This window comes from Bubalus kerabau, chromosome 1, assembly GCF_029407905.1.
Source record: "Bubalus kerabau isolate K-KA32 ecotype Philippines breed swamp buffalo chromosome 1, PCC_UOA_SB_1v2, whole genome shotgun sequence".
Lineage (NCBI taxonomy): Eukaryota > Metazoa > Chordata > Mammalia > Artiodactyla > Bovidae > Bubalus > Bubalus kerabau.
In genome coordinates, this window is record NC_073624.1 from 43,681,069 (window position 1) to 43,691,908 (window position 10,840).

The 10,840-nt window shown below is 40.1% G+C and overlaps 1 protein-coding gene across 4 annotated transcripts in view; it reads right to left on the bottom strand.

Annotated features, from left to right (window-relative positions):
• The window catches only part of AMN1 (antagonist of mitotic exit network 1 homolog), a 73,588-nt gene that overhangs the window by 48,359 nt on the left and 14,389 nt on the right, over positions 1-10,840 (bottom strand). The gene's annotated exons all lie outside the window — the stretch shown is intronic.

Below are 10,840 nucleotides of genomic sequence, written 5' to 3' on the forward strand. Positions count from 1 at the left end.
GATAGCAGTAACTCCAGAACCTGGGGAAGGAACAGTTTAGATTCTGGGAAGTACTTAAGGAAGGGGAGAAATTCATGTTCCATTCATCCTCTAGGGAGAAGGCAATGGCAGCCCACTCCAGTACTCTTGCCTGGGGAACCCCATGTATGGAGGAGCCTGGTGGGTTGCAGTCCATGGGGTCGCTGAGGGTCGGACACAACTGAGTGGCTTCATTTTCACTGTTCACTTTCATGCACTGGAGAAGGAAATGGCAACCCACTCCAGTGTTCTTGCCTGGAGAGTCCCAGGGATGGGGGAGCCTGGTCGGCTGCTGTCTATGGGGTCACCATGACTGAAGTGACTTAGCAGCAGCAGCAGAGGCATCCTCTAGACTCAGCACTGCACCTTGGCAAAACAATTAATGTGGTCCACCTGGGGCAAGTAGTAGCTGCAGCTGACAATCTGACCTACTGCTAGATTTCTCAAATTCATGTGAATATGGAAAACCCTGAACTATTCTGCTTTGCCTAGCCTCTCTTTATAAGGGTATGAAAATATGGACCAACACAATCTTGTTTCAATATGACAGATATAAACACAGGTTTCCCCTGATGTTCAAGTGATCTTGGGCTATTTTATGTGTAACAATCAAGGCTGCAAGTTCTCAGAGATGTTTTCTCATGTGATAAAAACAAAACAATGTCACAGTAATCCAAATCAAGTTTAAAAGTAAATTCAAACTAGAGTGTCTCTTTGTTTTATGTTTCTATGTACAGAATAGGCCATGGAATATCTCTCAGTTGGATTTCTTTTTTGGCCCATCTATTGTTCCTGTCATTACTGATAACAGCACCAAAAATTAACAGGGAAACTTAAATGTCCTTGTGCAGGTCATAATGGAGACTGTCCTGGGCTTATGCTATGTCTTGATTGTCTGAAATAAGACCTACTGGTCTCCCCTGCGATTAATCCCAGTTGCTTGAGTCTGGGATTCCGGAGGCATAGTTGAAGTCAATATTGCTGGTTGGCTTCATACTCCTTTTGAGAGCAATATTAATAGCCTTAGTTGATTTCTATATGCCATAAATTAAATACATTTGGTCCTAGCCTCTGCCAATTAGTCAGCGTGGTAAAGAACTGTCATGCCCATGTGATAATTTGTCAGATGCCAAGGTGGTAGGGCAAAAGGTGAAATGTTGGGAAAGGCACTACCCTGTGAGTTTTTCAAGGCCCTGCCTGTTTTGCTGAGAATGACAAGAAAACAAAACCCTGATACTGTATCTGGGCCTCTTTCAGGGTTCTCTTTGCAATGAGCAACCTGTGGGATAAAGTCATGTCTCCCTCCAGGACAAAGAGGTTATTACTGCTTGTTATAAAATGCAGAATTTCCAAAATTCAGAGTTTCTCTCCTGTAACACAACCCATCCTTTGGGTAGGCATCTGTCTTGGCCTTCTGTGTTGCTGCTGTGTGTCTTGGAGGTCAAGGGGGAAGTGACATAAGCATGCTAAGGCTCATGATGTTTGTTGTGTAATGAATAATAAAGTTCTTGGTATCTCTCACCCAAGACCCATATCTTCCACCAACATTCATGAAACAAGACCAAGCTAAAAACATTAGTTTGAAGAAGAGAAAAATCAAATTCCATCATCACTCCTCTTATATTTTCCTTTATATACAATTCATCTATATTTTTAATTTTTTCCACAATAGTACTCTTTTTCTTCCCCCTGTCTTTCTCTTGGTCTTTTTCATTTTGTTTTTGTCTCTTCTCTGAACTCAGGCTGTGCCATGAGTTTCACATGGTAAATGGTTTGCTTTTTCTGTTCCAGTTCCCTCCAGCAGCACTAGTAGAGATCTGGGACAGAAACAAATGAAATATTTCTTAAAATGCTGCTATGAGAACTATTAAATGGCTCACAAAGACCATCCAAAAAGTCTGTCAAACAGAGCAAGTTTATTAAATTAACTGCAGGTCTTCCCTGGTAGCTCAGAGGTTAAAGCGTCTGCCTCTAATGCGGGAGATCTGGGTTCAATCCCTAGGTCGGGAAGATCCCCTGGAGAAGGAAATGGCAACCCACTCCAGTATTCTTGCCTGGAGAATCCCATGGACAGAGGAGCCTGGTAACTGCAGTGAGGGTTTAACAGGGTTTTGATAATGTTTCAATAGGGGAAAGCTAACAGGGAAAAGCTATCAAACTGGGGTCTCTTGCATTGCAGGCAGATTCTTCATCAACTAAGCTATCAGGGAAGCCCTCAGGGGAAAGCAAGAGAAGAGTACATTCAGGATTTGGGGATGTAAGCTTGAGTGCTTTAAGAAGGTTCTCCCCATCCCAGATAGGGAATAGGATAGGATTAAGCAAAATTTGTGACATAATAGTTTAACACTGATGGACATGGGGTCTTAAAGTAAGCCTTCTGAAAAATCTATCCTAATAAACATAATGTTTGCCCTGCCAATCAAAATGTTTATCCTCATAACCAAATGTTTATTTAGATAAACTGATGGCAAAAATTTCCTGGAGCAAAAAGCTATATTGACATAAACAATTTTAGTTCTTAAGCCCAAAGGTTAACACAGGTGATCTCAATTCTCAAGACAAAAATAAAAAGCGGTCAGCTGAAACTTAGTAAATCTGCAACAGCTGTAAAAAGTGGGGTGGAGTGGGAGATGGGAGGAGAGATAGATTTCTCATCCAATAAATTGCCCTAAGCTTTATAGTTAAAAGAAACACTTTAATATTTAGCCAATCAGTTATATGGTGAATTAATCTAACAAAGAAATGACTGCAGGCAAAATGCCTGCTTTTAATGTATATGCTGCATAAAATTTGGCTTTTGGCCTCCTTTTCTTCTCTCTGTATCCTCTTCCTTAAACTTAACCATGGCTTCACCGACCATCTATAAGGAGTTTATTCTTACTCTTAGACTTAATCCTTGATATTTCTTTCAGGTTAAAACATATTTTTTCAAAGAAGACACATAGATGGCCAACCAATACATGAAAAGATGCTCAACATCAATAATCATCAAGGAAATGCAAATCAAAATCACGAGATATCACCTCATACCTGCCAGAATGGCTATATCAAAAAGACAAGAAATAACAAGTATTGGAGAGGATGTGGAGAAGTGGGAAGCCTTGTGCACTGTTAGCGGGAATGTAAATTGATGCAGGCACTGTGGAAAGAGTATAGAAGTTCCTCAAAAAATTAAAAATAGAACTACCATATGATCCAGGAAGGAATTCCACTTTTGGGTATTTATGCAAAGAAATATTTATTTATGCAAAGACTGCAAGGAGATAAAACCAGTCAATCCTAAAGGAAATCAACCTGAATATTCACTGGAAGGACTGACACTGAGGCTGAAGCTCCAATACTTCGGCCACCTGATGAGAAGAACTAACTCATTGGAAAAGACCCTGATGCTGGGAAAGACTGAAATCTGGAGGAGAAGGGGATGACAGAGGATGAGATGGTTGGATGGCATCACTGACTCGATAGACATGAGTTTAAGCAAGCTCTGGGAGTTGGTGATGGACAGGGAAGCCTGGTGTGCTGCAGTCCATGGGGTCACAAAGAGTCAAACACGACTGAGTGACTGAACTGAACTGATGCAAAGAAAATGAAAATAATAATTTGAAAAGGTATCTGCACTACCATGTTTATTGCAACTTTATTTACAATATTAAGATATGGAAATAACCTAAGTGTCCATCAATGAATAAATGTATAAAGAAATATGTGGCATATATACAATAGAATATCACTCAGCCATAAAAAAGAATTATATCTTGCCATTTGCAGCAACATGGATAGACCTAGAGAGCATTATGGTAAGTGAGATGTCAGACAGAGAAAGCCCGATACCATATGACTTCTCTTATTTGTGGAGTATAAAAACAAAGCAAAACAGAAAACCCAAACAAAAATTCATAGATGCAGAAAACAAACTGGCAGTTCTTGGAGGTGGAGGCTGGGGGTAGGGGTTGGGGAGAAATAGCTGAACTGTTTGGCTTTCTTTAGTTTAAGTAAACTGAATTAAAATTTTTAAAAATTATATTTCTAACTGCCTATTTGTTATTTCAACTGGATGTTCTGATTAATTTTCCTGATAAGACACTTCTCCATAATTAGCTAACAATATCACGATATTCCTGGTCAACAGTTAAAAACTTTAGAGTAATTTTTAACTTCTGTCTTTCTTTGTTATCTTTATTCAAAACTGTTCACCATATCTCATAGCCAGAGGCAGTGCTATTAAAATGCTGGCCCAGTGAAGAGATTATGAACTTATGCAAGCAGTTTACATCATGGAGAAGTCCCATTCCTCTGGACTAAACAGGCATTTAGTAACAGTTGACGGCTATTCTGGATCAAGTTCCTTACCTTGTTAGAAGGTAACAAAAATCAAGGTAACTCCAGAAATAGCTTGCTGAACAACTAGTCTGAACATATTTTAACCCCAAAAGGTTAGAAAATATTATCTGAAAATATGGGCCTTAACATGGGAAACAATACTCTAATATGACAATGAAGGTCATGTAGTCAGTCTTTTTGTTTTAATTCAAAGTTTTGGATGATTTTTCTTCATATGTTCTCTTTTCATCTTTTTTCACTAAGCGCTATGTTTTCAAGTTCCATCCAAGTGAACACATACACATCTATTCTTTACTCTCCTAGCAACTGCATACTACTCCATGGCACCTCTCCCAGTGATGGACATACCAATTCTCTTTTACCAGAATGGATTTTGCAATGACCATCATCACATATGTCTCTTGGTTTGGGCTCTTTCTACCCCTTTCCAAAATTTTAAAACAGTTTCCTGTCCCCTTATTCTTAGCTGCTCCCTAATTCGACTCTCTCTCTGCTCCCAGCATAGTTCCAAAACCTTCAATAACTTCCCATTGCTACATAAATTAAACACTCATTTTATTCTCATGGCCAACATTCTGCTCCTAATTACCTGGTTTTATGTCTTACTATTCCACTATTGTATTTTCCAGCCAGCCAGAAATACTACATTCTGTCTTCTCACGTATTTCTAACTTCCTTGTTTGTCAGACTTTGTTCTTTTTACTTCCTGTTGAATGTACTTCCATTTGTTAATCCCTCTTTTTGTCATTACTCCACCTATATTATAGTTATTTATATACTTGTGCTAGTCCCATAAGACTATACCTCTTTCATGCTAGTTATTTCCAGCTATCATTGGCATAGTGGTTAATATGCCACATGTGTTTTTAACTGAATCTGTTGCTATTCAGTCGTCTCTGATTCTTTGCAACCCCATGGACTGCAGCATGCCAGGCTTCCCTCTCCTTCACTATCTCCACTGAATACTTAGGGTTGATTTCCTTTAGGAGTGACTGGTTTGATGACCTTGTTGTCAAAGGCACTCTCAAGGGTCTTCCCCAGCACCACAGTTCTAAAGCATCGATTCTCTGGTGCTCAGCCTTCTTTATGGTCCAACTCTCACATCCATATATGAATATGGGAAAGGAAAGTACAGTCTGTCATTGCTTCCACTGTTTTCCCATCTATCTGCCATGAAGTTACGTGACTGGGGGCTTCCCTGGTGGCTCAGCGGTAAAGAATCCACTTGCAATTCAGGAGCTGCAAGAGATGTGAGTTCGATCCTTGGCTGGGTTCGATCCCCTGGAGGAGGGTACAGCAACCTACTCCAGTATTCTTGCCTGGAGAATCTGGTGGACAAAAGACCCTGATAGGCTACAGTCCATAGGGTCACAAAGAGTCAGACATGACTGAAGTGACTTAGCTGTATGCACAGAGAGACTGGATGCCATGATCTTAGTTTTTTGAATGTTGAGTTTTAAGCCACCTTTTTTACTCTCCTCTTTCACCTTCATCAAGAGATTCTTTAGTTCTTCACTTTTTGCCATTAGGGTGGTGTCATCTGCATATCTGAGGTTATTGATATTTCTTCCCAAAATCATGATTCCAGCTTGTGCTTCATCCAACTTGGCATTTCAATGATGTACTCTCCACATCAGTTAAATTAGCACAGTGACTACAGCCTTGACATACTCATTTGCCAATTTTGAAACAGTCTGTTGTTCCATGTCCAGTTCTAGCTGTTGCTTCTTGTCCTGCATACAAGTTTCTTGATGGCAGGTAAGGTGGTCTGGTATTTATATCTCTTTAAGAATTTTCCACAGTTTGTTGTGATCCACAGAGTCAAAGGTTTTGGTGTAGTCAGTGAAGCAGAAGTAAATGTTTTTCTGAAACGCTCTTGCTTTTTCTATGATCCAACAGATGTTTGGCAATTTGATCTCTGCTTCCTCTGCCTTTTCTAAATATAACTTGTATATCTGGAAGTTCTCAGTTCACATGCTGTTGAAGCCTAGTTTGAAGAATTTTGAGCATTACCTTGCTAGCATGTGAAATGAGCGTAATTGTGGCATAGTTTGAACATTCTTTGGCATCGCCTTTCTTTGAGATTGGAATGAAAACTGACCTATTCCAGTCCTGTGGTGACTGCTGATTTTTTCTCAAATTTGCTGACATATTGAGTGCAGCACTTTCACAGCATCATCTTTTAGGAATTGAAATATCTCAGCTGGAATTCCATTATCCTCACTAGCTTTGTTTGTAGTAATGCTTCCTAAAGCCCATTTGACTTTATACTCCAGGATGTTTGGCTGTAGGTAGTGACCACACCATTGTGGTTATCCATGTCATTAAGACCTTTTTTGTATAGTTCTTCTATGTATTCTTGCACCTCTTCTTAATCTTTTCTGCTTCTGTGAGGTCACTGCTGTTTATCTCCTTTATTGTGCCCATCTTTGCATGAAAGGTTCCCTTGGATCTCTGATTTTCTGGAAAAGATCTCTAGTCTTTCCCATTCTAGTGTTTTCCTCTATTTCTTTGCATTCACTGCTCACTTAAGAAGGCTTTCTTATCTATCCTTGCTATTCTCTGGAACTCTGCATTCAGTTGGGTATATCTTTCCGTTTCTCCTTTGCCTTTCACTTCTCTTCTTTTCTCAGCTATTTCTAAGGCCTCCTCAGACAACCACTTTGCCTTCTTGCATTTGTTTTTTGGTGGGGGGTGGTTCTGGTAGCCACCTCCTGTACAATGTTAGGAACCTCCATCCATTGTTCTTCAGGCACTCTGTCTATCAGACCTAATCCCTTGAATCTGTTAGTCACTTCCACTGTATAATCTTAAGGGATTTATTTAGGTCATACCTGAATGGTCTAGTGGTTTTCCCTACTTTCTTCAATTTAAGTCTGAATTTTGCAATAACGAGTTCATGATCTGATCCATAGTCAGCTCCTGGTCTTGTTTTTGCTAACTGTATATAGCTTATCCATCTTTGACTACAAAAAATATAATCAATCTGATTTTGGTATTGATCATCTGGTGACCATCTACACATTGGCCATGTGTAGAGTCATCTCTTGTGTTGTTGGAAGAGGGTGCTTATCCGAATACTCCTAAAAATAAGAAACGATGGGTACAAAGAGATGGAAGACTTGAATCTGCCCACAGAGGTTCAGAGGATCAGTTGCATGGAACCCTCAAGGAACCTTAGAATAGAGTTCAGAACTAAGAGATAGGAATTAAGCCACATCTTAGGGAAAAAAAGTCAGGCCTTAGGTAACAAAGCCCTTGTTACACTGCTTTCCATGGTAGGTATGAAATAAGATTAATACCTAATATAAATGAATACTTACTATGTGCCAACCACTATTTCATGGAATTTACATGTACTGGCTTTTAATCTTCATAGCAGTTCAATAAGGCAGGTAATATTCCCATGATTTTTCATTTACAGATGAGAAAACTGAAATTCAGACAAGTTATATCATTTGCATAAGACTGTATTACTGGTAAATGTTAAGTGTATGTATAGAACCCAGGTAGTCTGTTTTCCTAACTTCTACTCTTAACCTACTGTGTCTTTCAGTTCAGTTCAGTTCAGTCAATAAGTTGTACCCAACTATTAACTATTATTAACTATTTACGACCCCGTAGACTGCAGGCTTCCCAACTCCTGGAGCTTGCTCAAACTCACGCCTATCGAGTCGGTGATGCCATCCAATCATCTCATCCTCTCTCGTCCTGCCTTTAATCTTTCTGGGCATCAGGGTCCTTTCCAATGAAGGCTCATTGTTCTTTGCATCAAGTGGCCAAAGTATTGGAGCTACAGCTTCAGCACCAGTCCTTCTAATGAATATTCAGGCCTGATTTCCTTTAGGATTGACTGGTTTAATCTCTTTGTTGTCCAAGGGACTCTCAAGAGTCTTCTCCAACACCACAGTTCAAAAGCATCAATTCTTCGGCGCTCAGCTTTCTTTATAGTCCACCTTTCACATCCATACATGACTACTGGAAAAATCATAGTTTAGAGTACACTGACCTTTGTCAGTAAAGGAATGTCTCCACTTTTTAATATGCTGTCTAGGTTGGTCACAGCTTTTCTTCCAAGGAGCAAGCATCTTTTCATTTCATGGCTGCAATCACCATCTGCAGTGATTTTGGAGCCCAAGACAAAAAAGTCTGTCATTGTTTCATTGTTTCCCTATCTATTAGCCATAAAGTGATAGGACCAGATACCATGATCTTAGTTTTCTGAATGTTGAGTTTTAAGCCAGCTTTTTCACTCTCCTCTTTCACTTTCATTAAAGGCTTTTAAGTTCCTCTTCGCTTTCTGCCATAAGGGTTATATCATCTGCATATCTGAGGTTATTGATATTTCTCCCAACAATCCTGATTTTAGCTTGTGTTTCATCCAGTCCAACATTTCACATGATACACTCTGCACAGAAGTTAAATAAGCAAAGTAAAAATATACAGCCTTGACGTACTCCTTTCCCACCTGGAAACAGTCTAATTGTTGCTTCTTAACCTGCATACAGATTTCTCAGGAGGCAGATAAGGTGATCTGATATTCCTATCACTTGAAGAATTTCCCACAGTTTGCTGTGATCAGTTAATGAAGCAGAAGTAGATGTTCTAGAATTCTCTTGCTTTTTCTATGATGCAATAGATGTTGGCAATTTGCTCTCTGGTTCCTCTGACTTTCCTAAATCCAGCTTGAACATATGGAAGTTCTCAGTTCACATACTGCTGAAGCCTAGCATGGAGAATTTTGAGCATTACTTAGCTAGTGTGTGAGATGAGTGCAATTGTGCAGTAGTTTGAACATTCTTTGGCATTGCCTTCCTTTGGGATTAGAATGAAAATTGACCTTTTCCAGTCCTATAGCCATTGCTGAGTTATCCATATTTGCTTGCATATTAAGTACAGCACTTTCACAGCATCATCTTTTAGGATTTGAAATAGTTCAGCTGGAATTTCATCACCTCCACTAGCTTTGTTCGTAGTAATGCTTCCTAAGGCCCTCTTGACTTTGCACTCCAGGATGTCTGGCTCTAGCTTAGCGACCACACCATTGTGGTTATCTGGGTCATGAAGATCTTTTTTTGTATAGTTCTTCTGTGTATTTTTGCCACCTCTTTTTAATATGTTCTGCTTCTGTTAAGTCCTTGCTCTTTCTCTCCTTTATTGAGCCCATCTTTGCATGAAATGTTCCCTTGGTAGCTCTAATTTTCTTGAAGAGATCTCTAGTCTTTCCCATTCTATTGTTTTCCTCTATTTCTTCGTATTGATCACTTAAGAAGGCTTTCTTAATCTCCTTGCTATTCTTTGAAATTCTGCATTCAGATGGATATATCTTTCCTCTTATGCTTTGTCTTTCGATTCTCTTCTTTTCCCAGCTATTTGTAAGGCCTTCTCAGACAACCATTTTGCCTTTTTGCATTTCTTTTTCTTGGGGATGATTTTGATCATAGCCTCTGGTACAAGGTTACAAACCTCCGTCCATAGTTCTTTAGGCACTCTACCAGATCTAATCTCTTGAATCTATTTGCCGCTTCCACATATATAATTGTATAAACTGGGCATTGTTTTCACTTTGCCTCAGCCTCTTCGTTCTTTCTGGAGCTATTTCTCCACTCTTCTCCAGTAGAATATTGGGCACCTACTGACCTGGGGAGCTCATCTTTCTATGTCATATCTTTTTGCCTTTTCATACTGTTCATGGGGTTCTCAAGGCAAGAATACTGAAGTAATTTGCCATTCCCTTCTCCAGTGGACCACGTCTTGTCAGAATTCTCCCCCATGACCCATTCATCTTGGGTGGCCCTACACATCATGGCTCACTGAGTTTCACTCAGTTTCACTGTTAGACAGGACTATGATCCAAGTGAACAGTTTGGTTAGTTTTCTGTAATTGTGGTTTCCATTCTGTCTGCCCTCTGAAGGATAAAGATAAGAGGCTTGTGAAGCTTCCTGATGGGAGGGCCTGGCTGTGGGGGAATGTAGGTCTTGCTCTGATGGGCTATGCTCAATAAACCTTTAATCCAATTTTCTGTTGATGGGTGGGGCTGTGTTTCCTCCCTGTAGTTTGGTCCTAGGCCAAACTATGGTATGGGGATGGTGACCTTCAAAAGGGCTTATGCCAGGACTGTTGTATTTAGTGCTCCTTACCCCATGGCCAGCCACTGTTGATCCACGTCTCCCCCAGAGACTCCTGGACACTCACAGGCAAGTTTGGTTCAGTCTCTATTTGGGTCACTGCTCCTTTCTTCTGGGTCCTGGTGCACACCTAGGTTTTGTTTGTGCCCTCCAAGAGTGTTGCCCCAGTCCTGTGGAAGTTCTGTAATCATATCCCACTGGCCTTCAAATTCAAATTCCCTGGGGGTTCTCAGTCCCTTTACTGGATCCCCAGGTTGGGAAATTTGTGGCCCTAGAACTTTTGCAACAGTGTGAGAAATTCTTTGGTATAACTGTTCTCCTGTTTGTGGGTTATCCGCTCAGTGGTTCTATG